The following is a 25204-nucleotide window of genomic DNA, read 5'->3' on the forward strand; positions in this document are numbered from 1 at the left end:
TAGCATGATCGACCTTTTCCTTACATACAACAGCTTTTATTGAAAGCAGAAATATTTGTCTGTATCCTAGCACTAAGTTGTACCACGGTGAATGGGCAAAATAGCATTCTGTTTGCACACTAGAGAAAAGAGGTAACACTGGCATCCGAAAAAAGAGTTTTATCTATAAAATCTTTTATTTTAGACTATTAGGCCTGGCTTTAAGTTACATTTTAACCATAAACGTGGGAGAAGCTGTCCCAGATGGTGAATGTAAAACGTGCTGTAAATTTTAATGAAGCAAATAAGTCACTAATAACCATAATGCCAACACTGCTGTGTTTTTGGTAGATGTTAATAAAGCAAAATTAAAAAAGAGCATGCAGCATTCAAATAAGTGCCTAAGAAGCCTAATATAATTTGCTAATTCAGCTATTCACACGTTGATTGCACAGCCCCTGGTCATCTGCTCAAGTACAGCTGCTTCATGTAAAAACAAATAAAAAAAAAAAAAGTTTTATTGTCCACCAGATGTCCCAGCTTGTAATACTTGCTGCTATATTTCAGGTCACCCAAGGTTCAGTCACATTTAGAAATCAATTGCTCTTGGATGGCCAACCTTGTGGCAGTGGTCGAGGCACTTGGGCCCCGTGTTTTATCCCACTGGGAGGTGGGAGAGCACTTCTCTAGTGAAAGCGATTTGCTCTCGTGTTATGAATATCACAGGCACCCCAAACAGATAATTACTACTACAGCTCAGGGGAAGAGCTGGAAAGAGCCGGAAAGAGCCGGAGAGGGAAGAATTCAGGCAGCATACACCCTGCCTCATAAGGCCACTGAAAACCCATTAACAGGGCCCCACCAGGTTTGTTTTCCTTCCTGAAAATGAATTTATTATTATTAAAGAAAAAGTATCAAGGCACAAGGCACAACAGCCACTGCTGTTCTATGCCAGCGCTCTCACTGCTCTTGATGGGGAGCTAGACCGTATACGTAGTGCAGCCAGTGCTTCTCCCCAAGTCACATGTAAAAATCAATGGAGCAGAATTATCAGCTGGAGCTAAAACATCTTGCATCAAGGGTGCCTGCTGGTGTGCTGCGCATAGCAGGTTTGAAATCAGCAGGCAATGTTTTGTTTATGGATTTTAAAGTACTGACGACTAAGGAAAGGATAGACTGGAGGGAAGGAGAGCTTGTTTCTGCAAACACCTCCTCCTCCAGAGGAGGAAAAGGGCAACAGTAGATGGAAGGAATCTAAGCACAGCCAGGGACCCCTGCCAGAGCCACGTTGAAGGCACAGCTGTAGCACACAGACCCTAGCACCAGATTCCCATTGGGATGAACCGAGAAAGCTGATGATTTTATACAAGGATGCACTACACCCAAAACACTATGTCTTTACTGCACAAGGTACAAAGCAACCTGAAACTTCCCAAATGTGTCAAGATGTTTTAGAGCAGCTTTTTCTTAAGTGGGACCTGCGCAGCTTGTCTTAGCAACACAAGCATCTGTTTCTCACCTTCTCCGATGATTTACAAGGAGCAATATCTTGACAGGAATATTTTGCCAGGAATACTGTTGTGCTGCTATACATAATTTAGTGCTGCAGAAGACAGGAAAAGTTACACGTTTGTCAGGCGTCTACCTCTCAGTGTACTGTTCTTCTCAGTGCACTGAATTTTTGCAACTGTATGCAGCCAGCAGGATCCCCTGGAGCTTAAACTTGCATTGCAATTAATAGACCAGTGACTTGATCAAAATCTTTTCCTCTTGAGCTTTACTACTATTAGCCCCAAAAGAGAGAACAACAGCAGAAACAGAGGATTAGTCAGCTACTTACTCATTCCACATAAAAATGGAAGTCCCTTCTGTCCTACCAAGGTCTGAATTTTGGGAGGGTTGTTAATGTCTGTGAAGGGACTTTACATCCAAGCTTGGACAGCTTTAAACCATCAGTCTAGCTGTTCTCCAAACCCTGCATTTCTCACATTTGTTCCCACAGTTTGTCAGCTCCTCCTTCCCCATTTTTCCCCTCTCAGCATTTACTTGCTCCTCACCCCCACAGTCGACTCACCACGATGCCCACACAAGCCAGTTTATCAGAGTCCCCTCTACTCAACTTCTCATTTTATTGCCAGGTCTCAACTGATAACCATAACCATGTCCTTGAGTGCCCTTCAAGTCAAAGTCCTCCTTACAGGTGTGCCTGCTTTCCAGCTGACACTGACAAGAAATGCCACTACATCTTTTATCTTTCTCCATCTCTGTTTTGAACATTTATTCTCACCTACCTCAGCAGCCAACCCATGTTTCTGTACTCTGCCTCTTTGTGGGGCACTAAATGGCCAACAGCAGTCTGAAGGAGGTGGAACAACAGCTGGCTCAGTTGACTAGGCTGCACTAAAGCCAAGGACGCACTGCTGCTGGTACAGGAGCTATCCAAGGAGCCCCGCATCTGCGGGGCCTTCTGCTATCCTGTACACCAGCAACAGAAGAGCAGCATAGCTAGGGATAAACTGGGTGCCAGCTGCAGGCTCGCTGTGACTTTGGGTCAGTCACTTCATCAGCCTTAACAGTCCATTTCTGACACATCAAAGCAGCAGAAATACTGTTCAGAAATACAGTGAGCATACATTCATTTAAAAGAGTGTGGAAGAGACTCAGGGAGAGTGAAATGCAGTGGCTTCGAACATCTAAAGGGATTAGGTCTGAAGAAGTTGGTCAAATTGTAATCATGTCAGGAGAAATCCACCTACATGCCCAGGGAGCAAAAGATCTAGCTCAGGACTTGCAAACAGATTATCACTGCAAATGCACAGCCTTGCATTTTCCACACAGTTCACATGGGACGTGGTGTGTGCGTGCACACACGCTTCTCAGCCACCTGCCCAGCGCTCACACAACGGCTCCTGGTTAATTACCCGTAGCCTGTTCTATGCCTGCACCAGGTTTTGCTACAATTGGAAAGCTGTCTTTTCATTACCCTTTATCACAAGTTCCCAAAAGCTGCGACAAGTGTTGGAAGGACTAAATCAAATGTAAAAGAAAAGGGGGGGGAAGCAGAGGTGGGAGGGAACAGAGACACAAGAGGAGATACCAGTCCTCAGCGGAGCCAGGGTGTGAGAGGAGGGAGCAGGTGCAGGGAGAGACTTCATGCCTCCCACCCATTTACTCTGCCACCACGTTCTGCGGAGGTCCCAATACCAGGCTTTTCATCCTGGAGTGACACTGGCAGCATGCAGCCCCCGTGAAGACAAAGACAAGCCCAATCTGCTCCATGCCAGGATGGCAGCCCCGGCACCCGGGCTGCCCTGGAAACCCGCCCCGGCTGCAATCACTCTGCCTTTGTTGGCAGGCAGCAACACGGCACCAAGTGCCACTCCTGGCCATTGTACAGGCTCCTACAGACTAATCCTCTTGGAGGTTATCCTAATGAATTAGCAGCTACTGGATTAGATGGGACACAGGCTGCAGCTGGAAGCTAACCAAAATTTCCCCTTGTAGCTCTGTCTCTAATCATCAATTTTAGTTTCCAGCTATCAAAAGAATTTTTTTTTTGCCCTTTTTAATCATCTGCTCTGTTGAAGTCCCATTGACTTGAATAACAGTTTTGTTTGACAAACTATAAAATTTGATTCTATCTTTTTTAAGACTCAGTGTCACTTTTAGGTTATTGCTAGCTCTCACAGTTTCATTGTCAGGCAGACAATAACAGGTATTTTTCAAGCTGCAAGGACTAGAGTCCTGGGATTATATGACCGAGAAAACAATATGTGACCAAAATCTAATGGCTCAGAAGGCAAATGTGACGAAACCATGATTATTTGTCAAGTTCTCATTTTTGAGCCAATTTCAGGAGGTTTTGAACATTGAGGGTTGAACATTTCATATCATTGCCAGTTCCTTAAAACCAAATTTGTCCTCTCTGCTGTTTCAATTATGCAAACTGCACTGTATCCACAGACAGTGTTTACACTTTGAATAACAGATCTTAATATCTAAGCAGACATGCAAGCAACTGTTATCTCACTGTGGTATCTTTGAGCATTTATCATAAAATGTTGTTATTTTCTTGGGACTGTGCAATTAGAATTCACCCTTTATTGGCCTCTGTCATACTTTGAATTATCCATTATCTAGGTTGTTACTAAACAGCTACTTTTGGTTCTCATTTCATTTGCAGTTTCAGAGAAGGGTTAATTCACCTAATTCAGTGGACCTAGGTCTTGCTTGCACCAGCAGAAAATAAGAATTAGAACTTCCTTTTTCCAGCCCTCTTTAGCAGGTACAGGCCTGATCTTCTCTGAAGCCCACGGAAGTCAGTGTCACCCACGGGTACCATCAGAAAAAAGTAACTTGAGCCAGATTTTCAGCTGTCTGACATCTGATGAAATCAGTAAATCAAATCTGGTAGTTTCAGTTAGGCAACATTTGAGCATCTCACCCATATGGGTGAGAGAAAGCAACAGGACAGGAGGAATATGAGAAAGCCTTAAGGAGCCAACAAAATACATGGCACTATACATGAATACTGATAAGGGCTTTTTATCTTCCTCCCCTGCTTTTGCTCCTCAATAATACTTCCACTGAGCTTTTTCCTCTAGATTTCACAGTTCTCAGTCACCTGTGTAACTGTAGCTGATACTTTTTTTTCGGCTAACAATAATCCCCTAGCCACATTATTGGTTTAAGACTCTCAGCCAAAGGACAGAAATAGGACTTGCCATTCAAATTAGTGTGAATATATTAGCATATGTTTTAAACTCTAGGGAGTTTGGGGGGGGGGGGGGGGGTGTTTTGCAATCTGAAGCCAAATTTGTATTGAATACTGAGAACACCTTTACTGATTGTGATCTGACCTAAATGGTCCCAGATTTGATGTATTTTGGAGATACTGGCACATATTTTTCTTGTCAATACATACGTGAAAAGGAGATAATAGATCAAATACTCCAGTCTAAAAAAAAATCCACAAATCCTAAAGAGAAAGCCCACCTAGAAGAAAAACAGACAAATTACGATACAAGAGGGCTACTGACAGATAAATTCAAAGCGCAATTTCAGATTTTCACTTAAAAACTTTGGCACAGGGAATCTCTTTCTGATGATAGCTAAGTACATTTACCTCTGTACGGCACAGTGCACTTAGTAATGCAACATAATGCTTCTCTCCCTTCCCCTGATTCTCACCCTTTCCACATCCCTAGCAACATGCATGGTACAGTACAAATGCTTCAAATAAATCGAGGGCCCAGGGTCTATGGAATAACACAGAAAGAACCATGTGCCTCCACAGGCAATGGTTTGGAAATCAGTGCAGCACAGGTGAAATATGCTTTTGCAGCTACTGCAGAGGTTTCTATATATGGACATTACCAGCCAGAGGTCCATTGCCACATACCGTGATACGATGTGTACCCAATTATGTGCTACCTCAGTATCTGTGTGGCCTCTGTGTTTTAGTCTAGATCACGTATTCCAGTTAATTTATCTTCAGAGCGCCCTAGGAAGATACAGATGTACCACCAACTTCTCAGGGACTGGAAATGAAGCAAACAAAATTTAAGGCCTCCATCAGGCTACATTTAATAAATAATTAATTCATAATAAATATTTCAAAGGCAAAAAGCAAAACCAAAAACATACCAGAGGTACCAAGCGTGGGATTCACTGAGATACAGACTGTTCAAATGAATTCAAGTTTGACTGAAGATCCAGGATTATTTACCTTGATGTCACTTTTATCACCTCCATAATAATTTTATTTTTATATTTTAATGCCAGTAAGACATACTACCCTTTAAATTAAAAGAGTATCCATTTCCCTCCCTCAAGAATGCTTAAACATCCAAACCTAGAGTGATCCTGAAAACTTCACGTTAAGTGTGAATCTGTAGCAGAAAAATCAAAATGACCCACTAGGAAAAACAAGCTTATGAATGCTCCATGTAACTTCAGTCTATCCGTAACTAGTGTGTTTGAAGGTTGGCTAATGAAACCTGTTTCATTTAAGTAAGGTGGTCTCCTTTCACATTATATTTCTGCTTACTATTCATGGCCTGCCTGGGCAATACTCTGTTAAAATCCCATTTTAAAACCCCTGCTTGTGAGATGACATTTTAATGTAGTCAGTGCTCATCTCCAGAGTTTTTCCTATGAAAGAACTGTGTCTGTTCTGCGGAGATAAAGCAAGAACACACACAGACTCAAAACCCCTCGCGAGGGGGCAGAGGTTCAATGCTAGTGTTTCTGTTCTCTGCGCTTCTTCATTAAGTAGTTTGTTAATTAAAAGCCTTTTTTGCTTTTTGTTTGACAGAAGCAAAGCATTTGATCTGCTAAACCCTTTATACCTGGTCAGACGCTCATGCCTCTCATCCTCCATCACCACAGGACTACCTGCAATCCCCCTCAAACGCTGGTTCTGCTTTGGAGCCCACAGGGATTTTGCACAGCCTGAATTTGTATTAGTTCATACAGCACATTTACCTCCCCCTACCCTCTAGCCCTGCTTTATCAACAGATGAATGTTGACTTGCATGGATGAGGATATTAACAGCTCTGGGGGAACATTTTCCTGGGCTTGTCCGTGCAAGGTGGCACCAGCCATCTCTTGACGTGCTCAGTGCCACAGTCTAAGCATAGCTGGGCAACTGCTGCCCAGACATGAATACTCATGATAGATGAGGCTGTATCAGATACTGATGACTGGCTTAAAACACCTGCTTCACCAGCACCACGAGAAAGCCACCAAACCAGTGAAATGCCAACTATCACTTATCAGCAAGCGTTGATACTTGGCTAATAGTTAATGTTCTGACCTATTACTCCGCTCTTTCTGTTTATGTACCAAGCCATGAAAGATGAGGGGGCACGCATTTAAGTCACCTGATGGCAAACATATGCCAATATTTACTTATAGTTTTGGATGCTGTTTTTACTCCCCTTGAATACAAACAGTTGTGTGGAGAATAAAAGAAAACCAGAGCTAACTGACAGGCTGACTTTCCGACATACTCCTGCAGACACAGCCTTCTTCACAAGAATCATCCTACAAAAGTTAATTCATTCAGCAGCTAAACACCTAGTATTATGCATCAGTGCTGACTGTACATCAGGCTGGCATGTCGAAAGGTGACTCATTCCTCTTATCTTAGCGTGGGACTAGAACTGCCTCCCTCTCTCTCTGCACTTAATATAGAAGCACCTGAGTCAGCAAACTTGTGGATGGCTAAAGATAGCAAGGCCGAATCCCTCCCTCAGCTCTGCAGTGTACACCAACCGCAGATACAAACCAGCTATGTCAAAACCAATGTTGATGACCAGGAAATACAGGAGACCTTGGCTCTCACAGTCAAAACCATTTTGCTCTCACATTTTACTAAGTGAAAGTCAAGGGGACAATTAAAGGAGTACTGGTACCAGGCAGCAGCATGAGCACAGCAGCCAAAACATGAGCAAATAAGTGCCAGGTCCTGCACTTTGGTCACAACAACCCCATGCAACGCTACAGGCTTGGGGAGGAGTGGCTGGAGAGCTGCCTGGCAGAAAAGGACCTGGCGGTGGTGGTTGACAGCCGCCTGAACATGAGCGAGCAGTGTGCTCAGGTGACCAAGAAGGCCAACAGCATCCTGGCTTGTATCAGGAATAGTATGGCCAGCAGGACCAGGGAGGTGATAGTGCCCCTGTACTCGGCACTGGTGAGGCCACACCTCGAGTACTGTGTTCAGTTTTGGGCCCCTCACTACAAGAAGGACATCGAGGTGCTGGAGCGTGTCCAGAGAAGGGCAACGAAGCTGGTGAAGGGTCTGGAGCACAAATCTTATGAGGAACGGCTGAGGGAATTGGGGTTGTTTGGTCTGGAGAAGAGGAGGCTGAGGGGAGACCTTATTGCTCTCTCCAACTACCTGAAAGGAGGTTGTAGCGAGGTGGGGGTCAGTCTCTTCTCCCTAGTAACAAGGGATAGGACGAGAGGAAATGGCCTCAAGCTGCTCCAGGGGAAGTTTAGGTTGGATATTAGGAAAAACTTCTTCACCGAAAGGGTAGTCAAGCATTGGAACAGGCTGCCCAGGGAAGTGGTTGAGTCTCCATCCCTGGAAGTATTTAAAAGACGGGTAGACGTGGTGCTCGAGGACATGGTTTAGTGGTGGACTTGGCAGTGATAGGTTAACGGTTGGACTGGATGATCTTAAGGGTCTTTTCCAACCTTAACAATTCTATGATTCTATGAAATCCAAGAGGAACCACGCATACAGCTTGGGGACAGGCAGGACCTTCAGGGGCTGAACAACCAACAAACCACCACTGGAGCAGTCTGTGTGGCAAACACTCCTCTCTCGTGTGCCTGTTCATTGTAGAGATGATGGGCACTTCTCACCTATGGCAGTAGGATTCAACTCTGTCCTTCCAACACTGTGCCCAGATGCACAAAATGAATTAGAACTAGGTCATGTTTCAAGAAATAGAATCATAGAATCATTAAGGTTGGAAAACATCATACATTCTCTAGCAGCATTTTATTTTTCATAACTTCCTGTTCCTACCTACTGGGTTAAATTTTCTGGAAACATCAAGCAATCTCTAAAATGATTGTCTCTCACTCTTAGAGGAGAAAGATTTCCAGAAGCTTTGAAGACATGAAAAAGAAAGAATTTCTGTTGAGTTTTTCCTGTCAAGAAGAGGAAAATCAGGGTAAAAAGAAAGCAGTAGTAGTCATTTATTAAAATGAGCCCATGAAAGGAAAAAAATTAAGTGCACAGCTTCATTAGCATGCAGTGTATACTGTAAGTAAGTTTAGAATGCAAATAAGTACATATTTTTTATTTTTAACTCTTAGAAATATGCAAGAAATTGCAATGCTGCACAGGAAAGGCCCAAGTATGGATTTTGCCTCTAAACATATATCTAAAATAGGCATAAAATTAAAGCATTGAAAATGGACAGCAGCTGTATTGTTAATTTATCAGCTAAAAGGAATATTTATGCACAGAGTCAGCCAATATCATATGAACAGACTCCAAATGCTGAGACTGATACAGAAGAAACTTGCAGTTTCAGAGGCAGTCTGGGAAAAAAGATCGCACCTTTATATGTACTCATTACAATGCATAAAATTAAAAGGGACAGTGAATTTGCCCATGGCATATAGAAATTGTGAATGCTTATACCTTCTGAAAGAAAGGAATTTAAAATATGGAGTAATTCTAGAAAGCATTTTACAATTATGAAGTAATAGTTTAAACATTATTCTAAAAATTATTTCATTATTATTCTGAGAACTACATCATGAAGAAAAAGGTTTTGATATGTTAGAATGAAAAAACCCCACAGTATTACCTGGATAAACCTTTTTTGTCCTGTCCACAAGGCATTTTAGCCTCCCCTCATACACCAAAGTATTCAATTTTTGATTGACGTCAACTGTGATTTTCTCTCTGTTATTAGTCTGAAAACTGCAGAATTCATTTTATCAGTGTAAAAAGCCATCCCTCCTAATTTCATGTTATAAATAGTTCTTTTCTTCCCCTGAAATTCTTTTTTACAGAGTCTAATTCACTCTTGAGACCCCAAATATCCACTACGATTCAATACAGGAATTTCAATAGCTGTCTGTGTTTTTAAGCATTTTTAAGCACCAAATCATTTTTTTTAGGCTACTAATTTCAAAACTGAAACTAAATGGCTCTCTCTCTTACGTGTCTTCACCTCTTTTTAGGTGTCTCTAATAATACCAGCCTCTCCATATGAATCTTCATGACTGACAACAGGAATATCTAAACAGCAAAACTATGATCTAGCTTAAGATTTATTAGATTCTTAAAGGACCCAAGTTGTATATTTATGTAGGAACAGCAATGAAAAACAATAGGATAGAGTTAAAACTTTGAAAACAAACAAAATAAATATTCAATTGTGATTTTTTTTTTCAAGCAGCTTCTTATTTATTGTCAAATACAATAGTTTCAGTAAGAAAGCTTCAGAATTAGACAAATCTGGTGACTGATGACTGTCTGCTTACATATTATGTGCATCACCACCAATATATTCCCATTGTAGTCTCTAGCTCACGGTAAATTGCTCACACCAGTAAAGCTCTGGCAGATTAGGGAGCAGCACTGACAAGCTCTGAGAGTTATGAGTTGCTATTTTTTTGCTCCCAGATTTTGAAATGCATACAGTGCGTGTAATTCCAAGTTGTCAAAAGCAAAATCTTTTACACACATTTCAGTCTTGGACACATTTATTTGCAATATGCGATGAAATGCCCAATTATTAGTAACCGGTTTCTTTTTCCACAGAAAAACTTACATTGTGCATGACCAGTGTCATGTTTAATAATTTACCCAAGGAAACCCTGGGACCTACTTGTAATGAAGCCAAGAAGAGAAAGGTAACTGATTTCAACAGTACAAGATTCAATCCACGAAACCCTAAATCATATAACCTAGATATAAACTTAACTTCTGCCCTGTATCAGAGTGTCAGTTCTTGGGGAGTATTGGCCTTTTAATAACATATTTATGAAACACAATTTTTATTTTACTGGTAGTTATGCAACTGAATATATCGGTTACGCAATTTCAGAATCAGAGTCAATGCCTTGAAAAGTTATTCTATTTATCCCAGTCTGTGTATAGCTTGCTGCCTTTATGCTAGGCAGCAAATAATGCTAGTTAAATTAAATTCAGAAAAAAACAAATTCTATGAAGTCTATGAAGCTGAAAAAGTTATGACCTAACAGTCCTAAGCCACAATTCCGTATGTCATAAACCTTATGTTTCCTTAAAAAAAAAAAAATATATGTCTATAATTTTGGCTAATAAGGAAATCCAAGCAAACCGTCCCTATTTTTCAATGTGATTATTGAATTTAGTCTGTTTTATCACATACTCCCACTATACTGAGCAAAATTTTCAAAGAGTATTTCAGCAGGTTGAAACTGCTTCATGAGTGAGCTAAATAAACATATTCCATCTGTAAATTGTCCTTTATCAATCACCGTCTGTTCCCCTTCCTCTCCTCTGTTTATTCAATATTAATAATTTAATCAGAAAAACAAGCTATTTATAGGAAATGGGAGAGACATTATATGTTTCTACAGTATCTAATTAAAAAAAATTAAATACTTAATTTTCTGGAAATTTTTTGCAACATTTGCAATGAAATTTGCTCTTTTGGTAAACATTTCTGACATTTTTGATCATAAATCAGTTGCAAACACTTCTCGAACTCAATTCGTCTGAGACATGGAATGAATATTCATGAATACTACTACTTCTAGTACTGCTTTCATTCTCTTGATGAACACAGCTAAGCATTTAAGGAATTTCAGAACCTACCTCAAATCTCCAAATCCTGAGTTTGTGAAAGCAACTCTTGTGCAGAACTTGGATTCTTTGGGCCTAAAAGAATAGAAGGAGCATAAAATAAAATAAAAGGGAAAACCTATCAAATTTTACAGTTTCAAAAATATTTTGGGAGAAGATACATTGCAGTAAGTCATAAAGACAAAACTGTTTCTATTTTGTCCAAACTGGTTTACTCATCATTACTGATACTCCTTAAAATACATATTTAAAGAATGAGCTTCTAATATCTGCTTTCTTTGTACAATACCAAAGCTATAGAGAACTGCTAATAATGGATACAAGACCTCAAAATTAACCTAGTAAAAGAAAGACTCGAAAATATCTTAGTACATTACAAAAATCCCAAGTGACAAAGTTGGAGGAGATTTATTAAAATTATGCTCAATAGAAAAGCAAAAGCATATCATAAACAGTAGGAGACTTTTAAACTAATTCTTATTTAAAGAACAACAGTGCATTTCTGTAGTATGTTTAACCAATTGGGACAGTCCTAATACTGTAATAAAAATAAATATAGTTGATCAGAATGCAAAAGACTGAGAATTCGTTCACTTGTTTAGAGAGAAAAGAGAAGGGGGGAAGTGAGAGATCTTTCCCTGTAGCAGCAAGAACAGACCAAGACATGACTATTATTTCTAGCCATATTTTAACCTTCAGTATTTCCAGGTCTGAAAAGTCCTGGTCTGATTTGGGATTTTAGTTTTTTCAGCTCCACTGCCAATTAAAAACTTCTGCAGCTTTCAGAAATTATTTAGAGGTGAGATGAGGAGACAACATGACTGACATATATTTTACTTTCAGATGCAAGGCCATCCACCGCTGTCAAAAACAATCTCAGAAGAAAAGAACATGGATAAAATATGGAGTGGAGTGGTCACACTAGTAGCCGATAACAGTGCCAACTCAAGCATTAGTTTGTTCCCATGGATTGGCCAACCAACTGAAATTAAAAGTACCCCCCCCAGACACAGGTTAAGCAATGATTGATGCAGGGGGGGAGTTAGAAGGGATTTAGATATATGCAGAAAGGATCTGAGCGAGGGCCAGCAGCAGTCAAGTCAGAATTCAGTTAACTATCAGAATTTAGTTAAATCCAAGGAGTGTAGGTGCTTTGAAGTTATCCTAGCAGGTCACTGAAGATTACTTTGTTCACAGAAGACCCACCTGTGAATGAGCATCAGCTTTTTATTTGCAGACCCAGGTTGGTGTTTTTTTCCTTTTTATTTTTTCCCTTTGTCAGCAGCCGTTAGACTGGGGAAATGAGGCAGACCTATGAAAAGCACCATCTATATTGACACGATGCAGCAGCATGTTCTGAGGTCCCTGCCTCCCCATCTTCCACATGGGAAGATCTGGTCACAAATCCCATACCCTTGTTCCAGGCTATGCTCCCAAATTTCCTTGCACAGAAAGCAAGAGTACATCACACCTAGAGTGTGGTGAGTGTGTGCCCTGCAGCCTGGCATGGACTTGAGGTGTGGCCACAGAGCAGCACAGGACACACGAGCTGACAGCTCAGGAGTGCCTATGTATCTGCTGCCTGAGGTGCAGTCCCAACGATTTGAACGAGAAGTAGTCTAAGAGCAGAGCCTAACAAAGACGGGAGCCTAGTGTCTGGCAAGTTAAGAGCAGAGACCAAGTGCAATGGGAGTTTTCTCCTCCTCCAGCCACTGCAGGCAAGTGAATGTCAGCAGCTTGTGTGGCAGTTGCCTGCAGGTCTTGCATTCAACTCCATTGTGCTAAAATGTCAAACAGGATCTTTGCCACTAGCATAAACATTTTAGAGAAGCTTCAGGGAATATACTTTAGTGCTTACATTTCTGCTAGTTCTTGTCTTGCAACACAAGAAAGATCCCTTCAGAAACAAATACAGACTGTGACTTGTAGTGAAGACTAGGATATCAGCTGTGAACAGATGAGGTTTGGGAAAGAAGGGAGGAAAGGAGTCAAGATTTGAGAAATTACAGAAAGGTCAGATGCTTCCCTTACACATGCAGCTCTTTCAAAACAAACCAATGCCACATGGCACTCTTAAAAATATAAGTAACGTTGTTCCTACAGCATTTATAATCTCATATCCGAAGTTCCCAAGCAGCAGCAGAAACCAGGTGTACAGAGAAGAGTGTGACACCAAGGTCCAAATCAGCGTAAAGAAAGAAATGCTTCTTTTTGGCTTTCTCTCTGCCTACCAGGGTGGTGATCACATTAAATGGGAGAAGGCAACAAAGGGGAACTCCAAGCATGTAGATGCATGGCCTATATGTGAGATACTGTTCTTCAAGAAAGGATTCTCTGAAGAATCAGTGTTCCTCCTCCTAGTCAAATCTAGTAACCTCTGAGACATTGCACGATGCCTCATGAAACCTCGGCAGAAGATACATGTTCCCACAAGTGCAAACAATTGATATTGGAAAGGAGCAAAGTAATAAATGAACATCCAATATTCATAACCAACTAAGATGTCAGCAAAGGGAAAATACTGCAGTAATGACCTGTATTTTTCCCCACAAGGTTAGGTAGTCTTTGATTTGAAAAGACTGAGATGTGCAGCTTTATATAGAGACTCTATTCCCACTCCAGCTCTTTTCTTAGACAGACATTACCAAGAGGACAACAAATTACATACACACACATACATGTATACTAGGGAGTGTGATGTCCTGAAAAGATAGCCAGCCTTGTTATTTTTTCATCCCTTGTATAGAATGCACATGACTGCGGTAGGATTGCTGAGAGTTATAAGTTATATGGGGCTATATATAAACCTAATACAAGTTGTGCTTTCACTTACAATTTGAATTAAGTAGAGCAGAGTGCACAATGTGGCTAATTGCATATATTCTTCCCTTTATGCTCACATACAATTTCCTTTCATCTTAAGAGCTGTGTTGGAACAATGAAGAGACTATGCTAGTTTGTATTTTGTTAGCATTTATTTTATGAACTGTGTTCTCAGACTACATATTACTGCTGTCAAGAACCATAAAACTTTAGAGAGAAGCTCCGCTTATTTTTTTTCCTTATTTTATGCTATTGTGGCACTGTCACAAAAAAATATTAAAATGGACAAACATTGCTTCACCATTTATGGCTTCGTACCATTGTTGCACAGTGAATGATACCCAAATAAATTCCTTTTTTCCCCCTTAATTCTGGCAGATATAACAGATTGAGACATTGCTAGACAACCACTAGACTGAAGTAATTAAACAGTGTAATGTGCAAACAGCATTTTAGAGTCAGCAATTAGATCACTCAAATTAGATGTTTTATTTGCCCAAACATGTCTGTAAATCTCATCGAACAAAAGGCTTCATTTAAAAACAATACAGCATCAGACTTTCAAAGCACAATGCTACAGCACTGTAGACCACTGCCTGTAGTCAGTGCCCCATATACCCACCTGCCTGTTCCTTTTCCTACCTGCAGCCCTCTACAATAGCAGAGATCCATCATACTGATGCATTGATGAGACATATAAACACCCCACAGGTAGCCTCGCTCCCTGTACTTACAGTGGTCACTCAAATGACATGTACAGGCTGTACCTTTGACTGCCTGACTCCAGATTTCTGAGCGGAGGAAAATATGATCCCTCAGCAGTACCGGATGATCTGATCAAATGTGTTTATTCATCTTTTGAAACACATTTCAACTTTAAATTAATCTAGTGTTTCTGAAACATTCCTGTTCACAGCCTTGAAAATTGAAGTCTTTGAGCCCAGTCAGATGCAACATGAATAAAAGCAATGACCACGATGTGTTTTCTTAATTTTGTTATTGTCATTGTGATATGTTTGAGAGAACAGTGTTGTAATAAAAATATAATATCCCGCTGTCTGCTCAGCTTTAGACCTGCTTGCACTGTACTAAAAAGAGGAAACCTGATATTCCAGTGAATTTTCTCTGTAGTCCAGGTCCATTTCTTACCTAGAAAATGGTGTAAGTCAATCCACTGAGGACACATGAACCATAAAAAACCTGCCACATGACAGACTGAGACTGTATCATTCATTATTTAACACCGAAAAATTCACACAATTAATTTGTCTATAGAGTAGCACAGGAGACACTTCTTATATACTTCACCTGTTTTAAAAGACCAATGACCTTTGTTTCTCTTTCTTTCCCCTCATGTTACTTCTTAAGGGATATATTTTCATCAACATGTTGTCTGTGGACGAGAGGCCACTTTCAAGAGAGAGTCAAAAAGTTATTGGAGAGACCACGTACGATCTCTCAATCCACTCTTTGACGATGCAATAGGAGTGATGCACACCCTGTATCTTAGGTAAGAAACCTCTCCCTTAATTACATGCTGTTAAAACCCGTCCAGAAATCTCATAAATAGTTCACACTAACACTTGACATTAACCACCTAACACGTTTGTGTTCAGCAGAAATAATCAATGGGACCATTTATAAATAATAGTGTTGGAATTGTCTGTAGAAAGAAGTCTCTTTATTCCTTCTTTGATGGGACAGGTGAATAGCTCTTGCCAAAGCAAAGCTACAAAGAACATCCTGGAACATAGCAGGACTTCTGTCTCTCAAAGGCTTAGTGGGTTTTTGAGTAGGCATGTCACCTGGCATGAACACTTTTCAGTCCTCAATATCCTTTTATATCGATACGAAGTTTAAAGGGGAAGAAAAAGGATTTTTCCCTTAGTTTCCACCTCTCAAAAGTGCTGTGTCTCATTTTCAGCCAGGAACTGGGGTGCAAACATGGAATATGATTATTGCCAGGGTTGGTTCACTGCTTTTCAGCAATATATGTGAAACTAAAATTTTGTGACTGCAGAAATAAGGAACTGAAGTCTACCTTCTCCTGTCACAGAAAGGGCAGAAGGAAAGAGCTGAAGCAGCTCTTGTTACTCAGAGGAGCAATACTGCTAGTACCTCACGTGCTTGGAAGGGGCTGTCCCTCTCTGATAAATAATTCATTTGCCCCATATCTTAATGCCTCTTTCTGCACCATCAGTCAGTGCTTTGCCACAGGAAAAAGAGGTACAGTTGTGTCATATCCACAAATAAGATCAAGTGCTGTAACAACCTTGCCTATACCTAGGACAGTCCCAGTTATTGTTATATACAGGTTATTCAGTGTTCCTTTCTAATAGTTCTTATATTTCCAAATAGCTTGAAAAATAGGAGCAATCAAAGAAATGACACAAAGAAGTGAGAAAAGGCAAATTTCTTTCCCTTAAGGAAAAGCAACCCACTCACTGAAATCACCAGAGAACTCACAAAAGATGGGCAGGAAGGAGAAGTTAAGCTGAAGACAATAGAAGCAAAACCAAAGGAGAAGTCAAGGACTTATCCAGGTCCCAGAAGTGGTCTGGAGCCCCAGGGCCCCAGCAGGACCTGTGTTGCCTCCAAGGCGCTCATGGGCAAAGGGTACTGCTGCTCTTTCTGTGACAGACTGGCCAATTACTCTGGCACCAAAACACAGCTGACCTTCGCTGGGGTTCACCTCTCCTGCCGCAGAATGTTTGCTCCAGAGTGGCACTGGAAATGCCCTGGTGGTGAGTACAGCTGGCCTCTCCAGGACAGGAATCGAGAAAAGACAACTCTGAAAAAACATAATGCATGCTCCCAGTTACCACCTTCTCCAGGCTAGTGCAAGAATATCAATATAATCTTAGCTATATAGGAGGCCAGACTACAGAGGTCATGAGCATTGTCTTGCAGCCCTTAATCTCTAGTCTCTTCTATCTCACTCCTTGAGCATATACACAGAGCCCAGCATTAATCTAGCATTTATCATTTCAGCAATAAGAAAGCTCAGCAAAATATAAAGATCTTTCCCTTTTTCATATACATGTGCTCTTTGTTTACTTTTGCTCTCATGTGAATGTCACACATTAATATTCATTAGAGTGGGGGAGGAGGTGAGGAAAAGGGAAATGAAGGCATCATTACATATTATTATCACTTACTATATTACCTTACCACTGAAGCTTCCATTTCTGATTTAAGTGAAGAAAGCCAAAAGAAGCAGCTGTTAAAAACAAACAAAAGCTACTGGAGTGTGATGAAAGCAAAGGAAGATTATTAATATGTTGCAGGTACAGGAGAGAGATGCAATTATAAGATTCAAGGGAAATAAGGCAGAAAAAAACATCTGCAGTGAAAGTCTAATCCTTTGAAATGAATTAATTTACTAAATACTCCTATCATCTGAAGTTTAAAAGATTTACGGCAAATGTCATTGCTTGTCAGAAAAGCTTTGACGGAACACACTTTGAAATACTCATTGTCCAACTCCAAGGGTAAAGTAAGGATTAGAAATAATGTGTTTTCTTTTTATTTTTTTTTTTAAGGTACTACCTTACTACTCTACTACCCTTTCTGAGGGTGCATTTCGAGGAAATTAAAAAGAAATGCAAGGTTACTTTATTTTGTTTCTTTCTTTTTTTCCTCCTCCTGTTTAGAAAAAAGTTCTGTGATCTTGAGAACTAAAGTGCACTGAGCTGTTTGCAGTGTATAAAACAAGTACACTGGGTTTCCTTCTACTCTAATCATATACAGATCAAACAGCCCTGCAAGAGATTGAGAAAATAAAAAATGTCTGACAGAAATACTGACATGGAAAAATTAATAAGTATGCCAAAAGGTAGAAGGGAAAAAAAGTAAAGTGGGCAGATCATCCAGGACCAGACTACAAAATCCCGTCTTACATGTGGAATCCCCATCACTGGAGAACTTTATGAACCGATTAGTGAGGGATGGGCTAGACGAGTGCCTGAAACACGTCCAGTCCAGCTTGTCTGTGATTAATATCTCTTGTTTCCATTAGAGCAGACTGAGCCATGAACGAGGACCCCCTGCTCTAGCCACTGCACACACAGGCCTTTATTCCTACAAGTTTGGAAAGGCTGGAGACCACTCACATCATTCACATAATTCATTTTAAATGCTAAGATTCCTTGAACCTCTGCAGCAAGGCTTAATCACCATTCAGCATGCTTCTAGGTCTTTCCTTCTCCATGTCTGATGATGAACAACCTGCCCAATTTAACCTAAGTGCCATAAACAGGAGGGCAGCAAGCAGGAGATGGGTCACTTTGTACTCAGCCAGAGGTGGTCACTGAAGGATCAGTGAGGACAGCCAGCTCCAGCTGCCCTGGGATGTGGGGAGCAGCAGCCCCTCAGCCTCATCTACACCTGGCAAACTTCTCTAAGGTGCTACTACCTCTTGAACATGAATTTAAAAGCTGTTTTTATAGCATCAGCATGTCCCTACATGGTATGCCTCAGCAGGGTTAGTCCCTGCATGGGGGGGGGGAAATCACCTATTTGCTATACAGTCTTCTGAACCAGGTATCACGCCTCAGCCTTCATGCAAGATTTTATCCACTTTGCAGCAGCAGCAAGAATGAAGTCTGAACAGAAACCTTTACCCCCTCACCTCTCCAAAACAGACCCCAGAACTCCCTCAGACAGGGAACCGTTTGAGATAACTTTCCTCTTAAAATCATGGAGAACCTCGGAGGGAAAAGGAGATTTCCACAAAGCAAGCTTCTGAAACTACACTCTGAATAGATATTGCAACATTAATATTTGCAAATGATCATACCGAGGTGATGAAAACTGCATTACCAATCAAGGTCCCAGCACTTTGATGCAGATACAAGCTGCTATTCAAGGGGCAAAGGCACTGCACACACATACCCCTATGATGCTGAATACGGTTCACCAAAGCCCAGCTCACAGGCGTGCACACTCAACCCCCCAGACACCCTACTCCCTTAAAACAGGCAAGATCAAATCAAAGGAGCCTGTCATCAGGGAAGCAAGGAGCTGCAAAGACTTCCTGTCAGATGGGTAGGGAGGACAAGATGGTGACAAGCGTACCATCTGGCAATTTACTCTTCTCCCCAGGCTGCAGCACATAGCCCAGATTAGAAAGCTTGCAGGAAACGCTTCCTAGCCCCATTGCCTCTTGGCTTCTGTGTTACACTCCTCCTCACGTGACTTCAACACAAATTGGGCAACGTGTTGCTCTGGCAATGTACAGAGACCACAATGTGATCCACAGTGGCTGGTACCACTGAAGCATCCACAAGATTACCTGCCCCCATCCCCTGTGCAATACTGTAGCATCCCAGGCTCCAGAGCTTGAGGGAGGCAGGCGGCATGCTTGGAGGCTGCACAAAAAGCAAATCATCAAAGGTCTGATCCCAATGGTTTCACACTTTCCAAAACCCGCTTTATTCTGCATATGATCACCTTGGAAATCAGGGGAGCCATTGCTATAGGTAAGGCACACCTCAACATAAGTAAAAGGAGAGAGAACCAGGCTCCATTCATGAGCTGGAGACCAGGACTACAAACATTACACCTCAGCTTAAAGCTGAAGCAGTAATCTGTAAATAGTTTAAATCGACCTTTTGAGATTCAGCTTGGCACAATCCACACCCAGAGTCTTAGTGAACTCAAGTTTCTAAGCTCCATCTACTTAAAAACTTTACTCTTATTAGAAAGCCAAGGGAATTGTTTCTATTTGTGAAAGGAATAGATGCATATAAAAAGCATATAAAAATATACAAGTCATGTTAAAGGGGAAGTTGTTGGTACAGGACATGTTAGGTTTATTTAAGAAACAGTTAAAAATACAGTACCAGGTAAAGAACCCAGCAATCAAGAATGCACCAGTTAGTGAATAGTATACAGTAACTCTCAAAAGATCTTTATTCTGCAAAATTTTCCAAGCATTTTACATTTTAAAAAAAGTTTCAGTGACCAACAAGAGTTGACACTAACTGACTGCAGTATTCAGTCAGGAATGTTATACAAACATAGCAAGAACTTACTGTTTCAGCAGAACCCAAACACACTAAAAACCATTTGCAGTGAAGCTTCCCTACTCCCCTGCTTTTGTGAAAAATAATTAACTGTCCCTTTCATTAAAACATCATTGCATTGATATCAGCTTCTCTTTTAAAATACTAGGAGAGAGAGAGGAGGTACGCCAACCTTCTGGATTATCCAGCTACAGCTCTGGTATATAAACCCAGTCCAGCACAGTGATCCCACATCTGGATATGCAGATTGGAAACATTAGATCTATTATGTCTTTCCTCCCCTCTCCCCTCTCCTGATTTATCTAGCAGGACAAGTTTTATTGTATTACACAATGGTGCAAGTTGTACAGGACTCATGATACAGGCATCAAGACATCAAACCCAATTCTATTCTCCTAGTTACATCAGATTAAATACAGTGACTTGATAGATTTCAGTGGAGTTTCTGCTGGTGTAAACATTAAAAAACAAGAGGAGAGATAGTCCTGGAATGAGAATATTTATTAAAACCAGCTTCATTTCAAGGAAAAGTGGTTGATGATAATAGCACTCAGAAAACCTAGCTGATCGCTTAACAATTTTATTTACAGGACAATAAATGCATTCAGCCAGCTATCACATAATGGCACTTTTTGATGGGCTTTAAGCTGTCTTTATAAAAACCTTCGTTAGACTACTAAGATCCTTCCACATTGTCCTCAACTAGAAGAGCAGCAATAAATCAGTTCATTGCTCCTGACCCTGCTCTGTCCCCTGACAACTGAAATTCTCATATGTAGTCTAATTTTTTTGAAAAAATAAGCAAATACTGCTTCAAATACAAGCTTTTTCACCCATGGAATTATCTCACAGAGAATGAAGCTAATTTGGAATAAGGCCATTCTTTTAGCAAATTATTAAAGAACATGGAATAAATTCAAGCTACAGGCTAATCTGAACTCACCTCCCTGTATAGAAAACACATGGCTCTATTTACATCCCAATTCAAATTAATCAGCATAAGGGGGACATGTTTTCTTCAGTTTAACAATATCATATTCTAATCTCATTACAGTAGGTTTTTGACAGCCTTCACTCAGGTGTATGTGTTTCACTGAAGAGAGACACAAACTTTCTGCAAACTTCCACAGAACTTCCCTTGTATTTTGCTTTATCTTAGATCATCTTAGATAAATAGAGGTACATTCATCCATAAAGTCTTTTGCAGACTGTATATATAGACTAGGCTTACTCTGTGCCAGGTATACGTTGGATCTGATACAAAAGCCACACATCTACGTGCCTCTTCTAGAGTCACTAAAAGGGAGAGGCACTCTTCTGGCTTTCTACTTCACTACTGAACCACTTGAAGAACACTAAACCCACAGGCATCTTCTCCCATGTTCATTGTGTTGGACAGACCATATGCTCTTTTCCTGTTTGTTTGGGGTTTTTTTGTTTGTTTTGGGGGGTTTTGTTTGGTTTTTGTTTGTTTGTTTGTTTGTTTGGGTTTTTTTCTTCTAGAGCCCCTAGGCCATCCTCAGTAACACTAAGACTGAGCTGGCATCCTCCTTTACAGTATTAATGCCTTCAATTTTTGAACAGTCAGATGAATTATCTTCCCCATAAAATTATCAGTGGACCTCTCTGTCCTAGAGTTTACCTTGGTTTATTTATTCATAGAAGTATTTTCCCTGTTCTTCTCTCTAGTTCTCACTGTACACTGCCTTAGACGTAGAAAAGGGGTTTTGTTACTCTCATTTAAAAGAACCTTTGAGTAATATCTTTTTTTGTTCAGCATCTTTCTCTGCACGTAGTAACTACTTTCCCTGGTTTTGCTTGATTGTTCTTAACTCCCTGACTCTTTTCAGCTTGCTGTCATGTATTATTTGATTTTCAATCTTCAGATCCTCCTTTTCTGTGATACCATTCCCTATCCCAGATGGCAAAAAAATATGTTCATTTGAAATAACTTTGTTGCTTTCTTCTTTCTTTTCTTACCTTCACAAACTTCCTAGGACCGCTCTCTCCTTGTTCAGGTTGAAAAATGATCAGAAATACTATTGTTACCTAATTTTCAAGGTCTTGTTAAGATTTCCTTCTACACAAAGATCATAAATCTTCTCAGTCAAGCAAAACACAATCATTTAACTTTTCTGGGGTCTTGTTTAAAGAATGTGTCATGATCAGATATTCCTATCTTCCTCACCCTCTACAGAGGTTTCATTTTTGCCTCTCCTCTTTGTCATTTATATGCCAAATATTAGTTTAAGATACAGCTCAAGAGGGTCTGCAGGAGCCACCAGGAACTACTTGCAGTATGCAAGAGGGATTCTGGAGGACATTGGAGAAGGTGACTCTGTCATAGCTTTTTCTGTAATGCAAGCAGCTAACCAGTAATTCTAAGTGTTAAAAGGGGTCATGGCATACATGAGTACTGGACATCTGATCTCCAGTCACAGGACATATCAACTGCAAACTGGGGATTTTGATATGGTAAAGAGGAATAGATCTAAACAGAGGAAGCATTATCTTCATTCACTGGATGGAATCCCATGGTGGTATTTCAGTAACTAATTGCTGCACATGCTAACATGAAAACTTAAACCAGATAAACTTTCAAACGTAGAACCCTAAAAGTCAGGCCTAGATAAGAAAAACTAAGCGCTTCTGTAATAAACGTGCACAAAACCTAAGGGGGGGGGAGGGGCACATATAAATTAGTCTAAAAGAGGCCTCCAAGAAGAGGTCCTGTGGGAGATGAAGGACCTATACTAAATCAAGAGGCAATCCCTTACCTCACTTGCTTCAGCTCTTGCCATGAAGCATTGTGCAAATACCAGATGTAGTCATTTGTAGCTTCTTTTATTCCTTTCCTAATTCACAATTCTGTTGTTCTTACTCCACTTTGGAAAAAGAGTTATCAGTAAAAAACATGTTATCAGGTGTATTGCCCCCTGGCACCAACCTGCAGCCTGAGTCCTAGCCTGCTAGCAGTATCCCAGACAGCTTCCAGCTACATGGTGCAGGGTAGTATGTGACAGGGACTGTATCAATGGGCAGAAGGATGAGATAGTCCTGGTTGGTTGCAGAAAGAGTTCACCTGTGCAGATAAGAAATGTACTATGCCACTTTAAGGAAAAGAGGGCAAGGTCTAAACCATCATATCTGCTAGCATAGAGTAGCCTGTAGTAATACTCCTAGCAAGGAAGCGGTTACTTTCTCATCTTTTTCTAAAATCGTCAGTGATTTTGGTCCACCGAGTTGCTCTACAATAGTAGGTGATGCAGGAAAACTTGGAGTATTGACTGCAAGCAGTTACGTGACATTTCCTCCATGCAGATGAGCTATTCTTTCTTCTTTCCTTCTGTGCTGGTCATGTCAGAAAGTCTTATACCAAAAACACTCTCACACTTGGTGTGGGCAATTTTTGAAACCCTAGTCTAACAGAAAAGATGAAGGGAGCAGGACAAATAGTGGAAAATAAACATTTTCATGAATCCAGCCTCTCATTTTGATTCTGGTTTTTTTGTTCCCTTTTGCACACCCATTCACATGTATGAGTTTGTATTTGCATAAATGCTGGGAATAAGGGCCCATACAAATACTCATTCATATGCAAACAAGGGTATTCACTCTTGTTCCAAAAGTGTTTGCCCTCTGTTTACAAGGCTTTAGTAGCAAAATCACAAAGCAGAAAAACATCATGAATTCCAGCTGGTCAATGATACCCCATCAATAATGCTCCCTAGCCCAAAGAAAGTCAAAGCAAGCAGACAGAAACACACTACTATTCACCATGTCTTGATACAACTAGGTACTGAGAATAAACATACACAAACCAGACTCTGCACACACCATGCTTAAAAAATACTGCATTTGCTGATAAGCTAGCTGTTTGGTAAAGAGTCACGTCTACCACAGTGGAGAATGCCTTAACACCTAGCTCTACTTTTTGCTGCCGCATGGGTGGGCAGATTTCTCCTTCAGGGTTTTGTCATTTATTTCATTCTGATGCACAGGATCCCCAAAAGAAAGGAGAAACTTCCCAAGGGATGGTTGGGATGCTCACTTGGGAATGGAAGAAGCAGCATTGTTCACTGGCACTGACTTCTATAAAACAAATACTCAAATTTGCTTTTCTATATTCTTGATAAATTAGTCCACCGATTTCTTCTATGGCTGATAGCTCTCTATCACACTCAGCTACTAAAACTGTTAAACTTCACACTTCCCCCTCTCCTCTCCATTTGGCCAGTATCTGGTGAGTTGAGTGCACTTACCCTAGGTACACAAGGTTCAGACTCAAGCTCCTCTTCCAAACTGGGCCTTCTCCTGCTTTCCAATGTGTATTGAGCGTTGCTCTGCATTTCTGAAGCGAGTCTGACTTACAAACACGGGTCTATATGGTAAATGGGGACCTCAATCCTCCTTCCTCCCTTGGCCAAAACTTCCACACTAGGGTGTATCGGTTTGGGGATGTATCAGCATTTTCTGACAATAGTTTTGGTTGAAAAAAAAAAAAATCCCAACTATTTCTTACCATCCTCATTCTTCAAGAGCAAAAGACTGAATCTGAAGAAGTATGAGATAATCATCTCCCAGCAATAAAATGGGAAACTCTGCATATAAAATAAATTATTTGTTATGGATTTTACTCAAAGACTGAGAAGGCAAAGCATTGTTCCGGGACTTTTCCACGAGTTAATGCTAGGGATGATTATATGCCCTTCCTTTCACTTTCATCCTCAGGAAATGTTCTGGGAAGAGAAAAGTCATTTTATTAGATAACAGGTAATTTTTGAACCATCTTAAATAAATTCCTTTTCAAAGAAACTAAGAAATGCTGGCTTACATCTTGGCATCAGTTATGACAGTGCAAACATATTGACACGCATTTTACAACCAAAATTTATCTTTTGCATCTGTCGTCTACCAAAAAAAAGGAAAGAAAATCACAGCATGATCAATATTCATTCCATATGCAGACTGAAGCCTCCCCAGAGCTAAATCACAGTTAAGTTTTTGAAAAATCTTCACAAGAAACACTCCACTTCTTAGGCATCAAGAGTC

The sequence above is a fragment of the Platalea leucorodia genome (genome assembly GCF_965183815.1).
Source record: "Platalea leucorodia genome assembly, chromosome: 1".
In the NCBI taxonomy this organism is placed as follows: domain Eukaryota; kingdom Metazoa; phylum Chordata; class Aves; order Pelecaniformes; family Threskiornithidae; genus Platalea; species Platalea leucorodia.